General features: G+C 40.2%; 1 long non-coding RNA gene across 1 annotated transcript in view; it reads left to right on the top strand.

Moving 5' to 3' along the window:
• The first annotated feature begins 3,007 nt into the window (after positions 1-3,007).
• Positions 3,008-12,102, top strand: part of LOC135234618 (uncharacterized) — an 88,433-nt gene continuing 79,338 nt past the window's right edge. Inside the window, exons 1-2 of the long non-coding RNA XR_010324152.1 lie at positions 3,008-3,082; positions 4,757-4,793. This is a non-coding gene — a long non-coding RNA (uncharacterized LOC135234618). The remainder of the gene's footprint in view (positions 3,083-4,756; positions 4,794-12,102) is intronic.

Raw genomic sequence — 12,102 nt, 5'->3', positions numbered from 1 at the left:
TTGTCAATGATTGGTGTCAAACTTTCTGTTCCTTTCTAAAGTACTACAAAAGGCTGCCTTGAAACAACTTTGTTCATTCCTGGTCTCCAGAAATTTCTTGGAAGTTTTTCAGTCTGGTTTTAGACCTTATCACAGCACTGAAACTGCCCTAGGCAAAGTACTCAATGGCCTACTCCTCTTCTCTGATAGAAGCTATATTTCCATAATTGTTTTCTTAACCTTCCTCCAGTGTTCGTTGCTCCCCCCCTTATTTTAGTGTTTGCGGCCAAATTTGGCCGGTATGTTTTAACTGCTCTTATATTAACACAAAAACTATAAATCATCACCAATCCATAGAGATCCATTCAAATGTAAAGAGTTTTTGTATCGCTTGTATGACAACCTGACAATAAGATATCGAGACTCTGATGATTGTCTCAGACATCAGGAAGTCATGGCATGCAAAGGATATGCTACCAAATACCAAACATGACTCTTTTATTTGACATTATGTTAATTTGTCTAAAACACTGAAATGGGGGACTATGTATAAAAAGTGCTGTAATTACTACATGGTGAAACCAAAATGTATAAGAATACCCTTTAATAAAAGCTCTGAGTCTGCACTTTGACCATGTGTGAATTGTTTGATTACAAACAGAGAAAATAAAATATTAAATCAGAAAAATGCAGGTGGTTTAAATGTTGTGGCTGATCGGTGTATACTGAAACAATGCAGGTTTAAGTACCTTGCTCAAGGATATTACATCAGTGTCTCACCCAGGAATCAGACCAGTAGCCTTTAGGTTACACGGTCAGTTCCTTACCCATTATACTAGACTGCTGCCTAGATTAGCCCGCATCAGTCCAGTTCTCTCCACTAGCTACCAATTAAATTCCAGGTAGTCCAGTAAATGGACCAGCCCCTGTGTATCTGAATGATCTTCCTTCCTATTATCCCTCACAAATGCTCTGTTCACAGGGATTGTCATTTCTCGCGTAGCATTGCAACCTATGGGGACCCCTGATGGATAACCATTGAAATACAAGTTTAAATCCTTCAGGTCACATTGTGGAGACAAATAGGTTGCCCTGTATATATAATACTTATAAATAGCCATTGTGGGAAAAATATTGTTTTCAATGATTGTTTAATATTTGAATAATTATATATAATTTTTGCATTTGTTTAGTTTTGCGTGATCATATACTGTCGACTGTACACAAGTACCTTATATGTACTGAATGCATGTAAATTATATGATCAGTTTATGAACGTGCGATGGACTGGCAACCTGTCCAGGGTGTATTCCTGCCTCTTGGCCAATGCATGCTGGGATAGGCTCCAGCACCCCATCCGTGAACCTGACTAGGATAAGCGGGTATAGATAATGGATGGATGGATAGATGGATGGATTTTATGAATGTAACAATCCCTGAAATTAAAACAAGAATCTTCCTTTCCACGTTTATTATTGTGCTTCCACAGCAATGTGTTTTATTTAAAGTTTTCTCCTGACACATGAGGTTGCCGCTTGTTTTCTTAGCCAGGATTTAATTCGTTGCAGCTTGATAAGATCACATCTTGCCTCTGCTCAGCTAACATGTCCAAGAAAGAGGAAATTACAGTGTGACTTCTGCCACAGGTTCTTTCCTCTGACGCAGAGATGAAAAATGTCAGCGCATTTCAGGATAATTAATCTCCGCTGGAGGTACACAAGGCAATATTTTAGGCACTTGTTCTCGTTTAGCATTTAATGTCCAAATGTAAGGTATCCCATAGGTTTATTCATAAAAGGCACAAGAAAGAAAGAGAACAGGTTCGCATTTGGTAATGATTCATCTCTCTGTTGTTTTCATTGATCTGGATATTGATAGAAGAAGTAGAGTAACAATTTCCCTGGCGAAGGTAATATCCGGGTAATTTTGACTGTAATTTTCTCTCACCTAGAATAAACCTGAAATTTACTTTCACAAGCATTTATTATTTAGCACAAAACTCTTGCTCTGCTATGCTGAACTTGTCAGTAACCGAGGAAATAATGACATTTTCTGATAGAAACCCAAAAAATCTAAAAAGTTTTTTTTTTCTCCAGCCTATACATTTCAGCTTTTGTTACACACACAAGCACACACACAAACACACAGATGGATGTGCATGAATATGGACATGTGTGGTGATGAGATTATCCCGATGACTAAATGCCAACTTCTATCTCCCCCCTGTATAGTCACTCTGACTAATCACTGCCAGACACTCAAATGGCACACATCAAGCCACTATTGCTCATGTAATTAATCTGGTACAGTGCAAGCAATATTGTTGTAATGTATGATTGAGTTGGCTCAAAATTGGGCTTAGGTGGTGACTTAATAAAAATGAAGCCTTTCATCAAAAAATTCAATTTTACTGGACATTTTACTGTGTAGGGACCAAAAAAAAAAAAACATGTCCCATCTATAAGTCTAAAAGCTGTTGCAGTAATACTGCCTCTGAGTAGCTATTACAAACAATGTGCTTTTTTGCTGTTATATGTTTACAGAATGGCATATAAAGCAAAAACGAGAGGGTTGGTACTCAGGGAGGTCATGGAGAGGGCTTTGCATTTGGAGATTAAGGACACCGGTGTTCAAAACCATCTATATGTGTCTTTTGGGAGAAACCTTTTAAATTGTGTTTAATGTTTATTTAAGAAATGAATTGTGTTTGACTTTTAAAGTTTATTCAGTGGTTAATGTTAAATGTATTCAGCCAGTTTGCTTGCTGTTTTGACATCTGGATGCTCCAAGTGATAAATGGGAAAGAAACGGTCACCTGACCACAGGCATTTATAATAAGCACACACCAGATTGGTCTGTGTGGTCGGCTACTTGCTTTATAAAAGCCTACCTAGCAAAAGCAGCTTTCCTCATCAATTTGGACATCACCACAACTCACTAAACAATAAGTTAAAATGTTGCTTGTGCATTAAAAAAACTGCATACACACAGATTACTGGCTCTCCTGCTCGATTGCTTGTGTCTGACACGCACTTCCTGTTTGTGGTGGAAAGAGTGAGGAGTGTTTGAAAAAGTTTGTTGTAGGATTGTATTGTACTTCCAGGTGTGTATTTGATATTATTTTGAGCTTTTTGTTTAAACAAAACCCCCATATTACAAGTAAGGTATGACGGTTTTGCTCCTAATGTGAAAATCTGGCTTTCCCACTTTTTTCCTCCGTTAAGCACTCGGCTATCAAAACTAGCCGTTTGATAATTCGGTCTCGCGGCCTCGGCCTTGCTGAACGCAGGTTTTTTCTGTGGTTTTTGACCCCCCCGAGCAAAATATTATAGTAGTTAGATAGTTTGTACTTATTTTTACATACTAAACTTAGCTGCAGTTAATTATAATACTATAATCTGATTCCGGGTAAATTTTAGTTGTAGTCTGTTCTGAGATATACAAAATATTTCCTAGTACAGGGGATCCTCCAGTCATTGCTATTTAGTAAATAGCTAGCCAAGTTAGTTGATTATAACCAGGGGGATTCTACTCCGGGTAGTTCTTTTCAGTGTTATTTATTTAACGCTTAACTTTTGGTAGTTAAAAATGCGTTATTGCTTATTTATTTATTCTCCGGTTTCTGCTGCTAGTTGTCCGGAGCCACCTGCACACTTTTAATTTGAGGGCTTGGTGTCTCTGTCTCGGCATTTTTGCGTACTAACATTTAAATTTAAATCTGTCTAGTTTTGATAACCAGCGATGACTGAAGAAACACTTGTATTAGGCAATATTCTAATTATATCTCAGAACAAAATACAGCCCAAAATTTAGCTGGAATAAATTTATAATAGCCTAAACTACAGCTAATGTTAGTCCGCAAAAATGCCGACACAGAGACACCAAGCCCTCAAATTAAAAGTGTGCAGGTGGCTCCGGACAACTGGAGAATAAATAAGGTACCAAAAGGTATCAAAAGGCATTTGATAAGGTACCACATGAGAGACTTGTTAGTAAACTGAAGACAGTGGGAATTAGGCTAAAGGATGAATTTCAGATTGGATTTGGAACTGGCTACAGGGTAGAACACAAAGAGTAGTAGGAGGGATATTATCTGAGCAGGGAGCTGTTAGAAGTGGAGTCCCACAAGGATCAGTGCTGGGACCACTGCTCTTCCTCATTTATATCAATGACCTCGACAGTGACATAGAAAGTACATTAGTCAAATTTGCAGATGATACAAAACTGGGAGGCCCAGCTAATAGTCTGGAAGCTACTAAAGTAATCCAAGAAGAAATAAAATCCAGAAGTGGGCAGAAACCTGGCAAATGAAATTTAATATAGCCAAATGTAAAGTTCTGCATGTGGGAAATAAAAATATGGGCTGAATGGCCTGTTCTTGTCATAATATTATGTTATGTTATTATAGGGTTTTCATTTTATGAATACATATCATAGTTTGTGATGTAAAACTGCCCACTCAGCATTGATGCTGGGTAGGAGAGATACTGGACTGTGGTGTGAGATGGTGGCAGTGAACAGCAAGTTCCACATTCCTTCACACACACACACACACACACACACACACACACACACTTTATTACGTATACACTTACATATACTACTCATTGATCACTCACTTCACAAATATACTGTACTACACCTGATTGCTACCCCATAATGTTGTACTAATGGGATTGTTTTTGCAGTTATGTGGCTAAGCTTTTCTTTCTCCTGCCTTTCCCCCATCTCTCTCTAAAGGGGCAGTCATAACTCTGTCATATCTGTCCCCCTACAGGCCTTGGACAGTTTGAAAGACGGGAGAACAGATAATGGTGAGGAAGAGACTTTTTTCTTTTACCACGTAATCTGATGTTCTAACATGAAAAGTAAACAAAAGACTAGGCATAACTGCACACCAAAACAAGGCCAAAAGTTGGTTGAAAAAAGGTTCAAAGTATGCCATTAAGCCATCGTAACCATGAATATGATAAAAGAGGTTGCTTGTCACACCTCAAAATAAGCGGCCAGATTTTAATGAAATAAACCCAAAAAACTGCAACTCATGAATTCAGATTTTTTTGGAGTGACTTCAGAATAAAAAGAAGCCCAAAGTCATGTTTTAAAAGCCGACTTGGCAACTCTGAATCTGTTGATTGGACTCCCAGAGAAGGACATCTCAGTTGTGAGATTATTGCTGTGGAACGATTGGTTTCTCCCTTGTTTGAATATGCAGTTCTGCTTAAGAACAGCAGGGGTCTCTCTGGCTCCATGTCTGTCACTTCTGCAACAGAGGCTGGATTGTTCATTGGGAGGAGCGAATGACTGACTGGCAGGGTTGAGGGCTTGCAGTGACCTAATTCATTCCTGGCTGCAGGTGCAGAACCATCTTTCACTAAAAGGTGTGCTCCCTCACGTCAAAAACAGGCCAGCACGTGGTACAGCAGAGAGGGAAGGGGAGAGAATGAGTAAGAGAGAAACAGGGTAAAGAAAGGATATGTAAATTGAAAATGGAACAAAAATGGTTGGGGTGCAGGAAGGAAGGTGTTCAGAGGAAAAAAGATTTTTAAAATGAATAATTTCTTATTTTGTGGGGCATGATGGAAGTGGGTGGAAAAGGGTTTTATGTTCTTAAATTGATCATGCAGATAAAAGCCTATTTAAATTTCTTAGAACCCTGAGAGAGAGAGAGAGAGAGTTGGTATTTAAATCCACCTTTATTGTCAGAAATCCACAAGTGACGATCAAAATATAATCACAAGACCATCCGGCACCCCTGCAAGAGAAACAAATAAAAACAAATGGCAACACTGCTTTGCTAAAATTGAAGGTCCAGCCTCCCCTCCCCATCGGCTTGTCACAGGGCCCCATCAGTCCCCCACAATAGCACAAACGTTGGTACATCACGCACACGTGATTGATACGCAAATTCCACCCACCAGCCCCCTCAGAACATCACCTGCCTCTACAGACCCTGCCCCGAGAGAGAGAGAGAGAGAGAGAAAGAGAGAGAGTCCCATTGTCGTCTGCTATTGATTGAAGCAGTGGAATTCATATGAGAATATGCACTCCCCCTGCCCCCATTTCCTTTCTCTCGCTCTCTCTCACACACACTGAGATAGGCTGCCGTTACCCTGGCGACCTTTGCTGCCTTTCATGTGCCCGCTACATCAAGGTTAACCTTCACTATCACAGCGGGGGAAACAAATACTGGAGCCGTTAATCTGGTCTAAGGACGACTTTCAGACTTGCTTTGAAAAAAAGCCAACAAGTAATCTCTCAAAGCAACATCAATTTAAGCGCTGCTGTCCAATATTCTGATGGCAATATTAACTAAAAACACTAACAATTAATTCATCAAGAGCCTCAGCAATAGAGCTGACTTGTGTTCGCTTAAAATTGACAAGCAGATTTGGCCATACATTGGGCCAAATCTTCTCCCAGAATGAGACCCCCCCCCCCCCCCCATACACCTCCTTCTGAAGGCAGAATTGCAGCTGGTTATTTCACGCCAGGCTGAATTATCTTGCTGTGTATATTAAGCAGCCTGGTTAAGGTTACTGAGCATGCCAGAGTGAAATGTATTTTTACATACATTTCACTCTGGGGGCGACATAGCTAAGTAGGTAAGAGCAGTCGGAGGGTTGCCGGTTCGATCCCCGCCCTGGGCGTGACGAAGTGTCCCTGAGCAAGACACCTAACCCCTAACTGCTCTGGTGAATAAGAGGCATCAATTGTAAAGCGCTTTGGATAAAAGCGCTATATAAATGCAGTCCATTTACCATTTACTCTCTGAGAATCATTCCATCAGACCATTTCTGTAGAGTGTAGCTATGATTTAAAAATATCAAAAATTTGGCATCTCCAATTCTACCCAAATTTGGAATTTTCAGTTCGGAAACTATGCACAAACGTGCTCATAAACACCCCGACGTAACTCGCGGTTCTCCTCTGAAACACCTGGTGTTGGCTAACTGTTTCAATGTTTCAAGCTGCATACGCGCAGGGCGGGGGGGGGAGACCCAATCATACGCGTGCACAGAGAGTTAGCCACGGCTCCTGGATGGCCAGCAGGGGTCGCTTGAACAATGAACACAGCTATCCATGCTGACTGAATCCTTCCCTCATAACCCTTGGGGGATTCAAAGCCAATTATGCTGGCCAGTCGGCACAGGCACAAGCTGGATTCGATGTGCGACTGTAGTGCTTACTCATGAGCTGCAAGCTGCACTTTTACCAAGTGAGCTACCCAGCAGCCCTTGTTATGAATTTTAAAGTGAACGCATATTACAGATAGGGGGAGGGGGCAGCTGTGACCTGAATTTTGAGCAGTGTCTGAGCTGGAATTGCAGCTGGGGGGTGGGGTGAGGTGAGATGCCCCATTCTGCTGCGAGTACCCCACCGGGTTCAAGATTCAAAAGAAGTAACTGATGTAAGTGTAGTACCCTGCCTCTAAATCGTACCCTTATCCATAGATTGCGTCACATCCTGCAAATAAATGCACTCATACCCACAGCGGCATGCATAATCCTCTTTATATATGAATACAGCTCTAATTCATACCTCAGTGATAATCATAGAGGGTGGCAGTGGTGGGGTGGAGCTGGCCATAGGGTCCATTTTATCTGGTAATCAGAATTCTTTGAGTTCAGCTGTGGCCCCTGCCCACTTCAGCATGAGCCTCAGCCTGAATAGCTGTAGGAAATAACTAGCTGTAAAAATGGATACCGCATGGGTTTAGACAAGTCACTCAGGATGAGAGCATTTGCTAGGCAATAAAATACTGCAGCATTACTGCTGTTTGTTTAGTGTTTTTTTCTTCTCTTAGTAGTAGACGTCCTTGGTAATGTCCTGGAAAAGCTGGCTGGTCGTATGTTAGCCGTGATGTGCAATGAAATGGGATAATTTTCTCTGCAATGTTTCCCATGCTGGTGCACATGAAGAAATGAGCCATTTCAATATTGTCTGCCCAATTTTAAAGACTCCGGCGGTAATGATGCACTATGATATTATTAATCCTGCACAGCCCATGTGGACAGATGGTCCATACCAAAACAAACAGAGGAGCAGAAAAACAATCAACCTAACTGAGTTAGGCAAGGGGATTTATTTTTTTTAAACACACATCCATACTGGTGAGCAGCTCATATTAATTTCATAAAGCAATAGCAAAAAAGGGTCTCCATGCATTTCTGCTGTGTAACCCCTGGCTAAAGTATCGCAAATTGCACTGGGTGTGAAAAAACGTGATTGTGAAAATGAACATTTCGGCATGTGGTTAATTGCAGTTAATTGCGTTGGTGCCTTTAGTTGGGTTTTCATGTGTTCCATTACACAGCACAGCCTCCAGCCCATAAACAACGTTATGCATTTTATTTACAGTGCCAGCCCGCTATCCTTATAAGGATCACGTAATCGTCTGTGCATTACCCATAATCCTCTGCAGTGTGAATATACTGGGGAGGTCAAAAATAGGTCAAAAACTGTTTATGCATTAGGCATACTGTATAGTGCGTGCATTAGAGGCTTGATAACTACAGATGTGAATGAATGAAATACTACAATAAATGTGGGCCATTTTTCTTTTCTTTGCATTTAAGCCGTAGTAATAATAATAATAATAATAATAATAATAATAGTAATAATAATTATAATAATAATATCACACATATATTGTATTTATATACTGTAGAGTATTCATAAAAGATCTAAATTCCTCCAAAATGAACAAAAAAAAGACAAGCAGAAAGAGACAGAGCCATAGCATCTATAAGAAAAGTAGTTATTATTTTGGGATGTAGGCTATAATAATATTGTGGTTGGAATTGTTATGGGCTGATAATAACTTGAATAACATGAAAATAACTTGTGGGTATTGGCCTCAAGATCAGTTTATGGCCAATGTAATGATGCAATGTACCAGAAAAGTGATGCACAACAAATCTGTTTTGGTAAATTACATGAAAAGTACCCAAATCATTGTAATCTGACTGTGTGGAGGAGGAGTAATTTGAGTGTGAGCAGTTAGCATGGCTAACTTCATGCCTCTCACTCCTGCTCTAAGCCTTATGGTCCTAGAATTCATCTTCAGTTCTGCTGCTATTATAATTGCTAACTTCAGTTCCTAGCCATTTTAAAATTGAACCTTCCTTGGTACCATAGGTAACTCATCATCCTCTGCAGTGCAGATAACGTGGGGTTCCACAGGGCTCAATTTTAGGTCCTGTACTTTTTAAAAAATTGTACATGCTTCCTCTAGGTCATACCATTCCAAACCACAACATTTCCTTTCATTGTTATGCTGAGGATATGCAGCTGTATCTCAGGCTAAAACCCTGGATTACAATTGTGTTTCATCTCTCATTAGCTGCCTCCAAAATATAAATAGATGGATGTCTCAAAGCATTTTGCAGTTGAATGAAACCAAATCTGAGATACTTTTGTTTTTTTTAATGTGTTTTTTGGTGTCTCTGAGATGCTGGAGTTTCAAAATGTCTTTGTAATTTTTCAAAAAATTCATTGTCGCTTTTCATCTCTCAGCTTGCATCCTAGAAAGTAAAGCTGGGGCGAAACAGATTTGATTCTTTGAAAGTTGAAAAGAGCTTTGTTTGCCAACATTTAGGATTAAACCGCCCGACATATTAAGTGTTTTGGAAGTCACATCCTGTTTCTCATAGAAAACAGCTCAACATTTGGGTCATTTGGAGCTTGTGAGGACCTTAAACGTGCTGGCGCACTTGAGTTTTTTTACCAGCCACACTTGTGAGCTGATCTATAAAGAGGCTCAGCAGCTCTCTGGACTCATGCTCTCTGCTTAGTTTTAAACTAAGAAAGTAGGAAAAGTTTGTACAAATAAAATTTAAGTTTTTCCTTCATAAGTCGACATCTACACCCATCAACATCCTTCATGAATATGGAAACTTGGTTGTAATTTGCATCTATGTTATAATGTGAAACAGGGAGATCTCATGCTGGATTTGGCTAATATGGCTACATAACAGATACATTTTTATATTTAAAAATACTAGATTAAAATGTGTGAATTTTGTATTTGAGAGAGAGAGCGATAAGCTGGTCTCTCTGTTTTGGGTTACCAGGTTCAGAGTACCTTAAAACAGTAAATGAGAGGCAGATACACAGGATTTACCCACCATCACCCTCTCTTCCTGCCCGTTTGGTTTCACTATTTTGTCCCCTCCTGTCTGTGGAGAAGTAGGGCAGGCAGTCATTGCCAGAGTGGGCCACTAATGTCGTCTTTATCCAGTGTATCGTGTTGGAGTAAACCCAGGAACTAATAATAAACAATAATTGTACTTTTTCTTGTCAATACTGAATGCATTATTCACAGTCTAGGCTGGTGTATGTGAACCTTTAGGATAATGACTTAATTTAATGACTCCTAAAGGTGATTTGAGTCAGGTGTTCCAATCAATGAGATGAGATTGGAGGTGTGGGTTGGATGTGCCCTGCCCTATAAAAAAGGCACGAACGTTTGATTACTGACAGAGTCTGCTGTTTCCAAGAAACATCTGTTCATGCAAACCATGCCCTGAACAAAACAGTTTTCAGAGGACCTTGGAAGAATTGTTGTGATGCATAAATCTGAAAAATGCTATGAAAGCATGTCTAAAGGCCTGAGTGTTCATCAGTCCACAATGAGACAAGTTGTCTGCAAATGGAGGAAATACAGTGCTGTTGCTACTCTCCCTAGGAGTGGGCTTCCTGTGGAGATCACAGCAAGAGCACAGAGTGCAGTGCTGAAGCAGGTCAAAAACATCCATTAAGTAAGAGTAAAGGACCTGAAGAAATCTGTTGAATTTGCTATAGTCTCTGTTCATGTGTCCACTGTTAAGAAAAACACTAAACAAGAATGGTATTCTTGGGAGGACGCCACAGAGAAAACTATTGCTCTCCAAAAAAAACAAGCTTGTCTCAAGTCCCAAGTTTGCAAAAGACCAGCAGGATCTTCCACAACACTTCTGGGATAATGTTCTATGGACGGATGAGACAGAGGTTTAACGTTTTGGCAGAGATGCACAACGCTATGTTTGGAGGGAAAATGCACTGCTCACCAACATCAAAACCTCACCCCAACTTTGAAGCATGGTGGAGGGAGCATCATGGTTTTGGGCTGCCTCAAGGCCTGAACAGCTTGCAATCAAAGAATTCAAAATTGTATCAAGAAATTTTACAGGAGAATATCATGGTAGTGGTTCACTGCCGAAAAGTTCAGTGATGCCACAAGACAGTGACCCAAAACACACGAGTAAATCAGTGGTGAGGACAGAAGAAAATTAATGCTTTGAAATGGCCAAGTCAGAGTACAGGCCTTAACACAACTGAGATGCTGTGGCATGACCTGAAGAGGGCTGTTTATGTAATATTAATGAAGATAAGATATGTAATATTAATGAACTTAAACTGTTTTGTTAGGAGGAGTGGTCTAAGATTCTTCTCGCCCATTGTGCAAGTTTGATCGGCAGCTGTGGGAAACATTTGTTGGAGGTTATTGCTGCTAAAGAAGTCCTACCAGGGTTCACATACTTTCTCTGGCCCGAACTTTGAATGTTTAGACGGTGTGTTCAATAAAGACAAGAAAATGCAATTGATTGTGTGTTATTAGTTTAAGCCTAATGTGTTTGTCTATTATTGTGATTTAGATTAAGATCAGACCACATTTAATGTGTAATTAATGCAGAAAACCAGGTAATTCCAACGGGTTCCCAAAGTTATTTTTCCAACTGAACATATAGAATTGTAACAGTAGTCTTCATGTGCAGGCACCATAGGTACGGTTCTGAGAGGGGGGGGGGGCTTCAGGTCAATCACAGACAGCCTATGAGAGCAGGGAGGTGGGGAGTGGGGTTTCTTTTGGTTTTCAGCCAACCAGATGTTACAGTTTATGCAGCCATTAAAACTGGGTCCATGACATGCTTAAACAAATGAGATGTCAGTTAAGAAACAGCAGAAGAATAAAATGGTTTGGGCTGGTGTTCCACTTTGTACAGCTGATATAGAATGTACGGGGAATTGGTTATTGCTGTAGGTTCAAGGAGTCAGGGTGAAACTGCATTTGTCCATGTGGTGACAAAGCTGGTTGTCACACAAGGAAGGTGCTTAGATTCAGATGGTAAATGTTTAAAA

This window comes from Anguilla rostrata, chromosome 11 (genome assembly GCF_018555375.3).
Source record: "Anguilla rostrata isolate EN2019 chromosome 11, ASM1855537v3, whole genome shotgun sequence".
Classification (NCBI taxonomy): domain Eukaryota; kingdom Metazoa; phylum Chordata; class Actinopteri; order Anguilliformes; family Anguillidae; genus Anguilla; species Anguilla rostrata.
The sequence above is the reverse complement of the archived record's forward strand: the minus strand, read 5'-3'. Positions and strand labels throughout refer to the sequence as shown.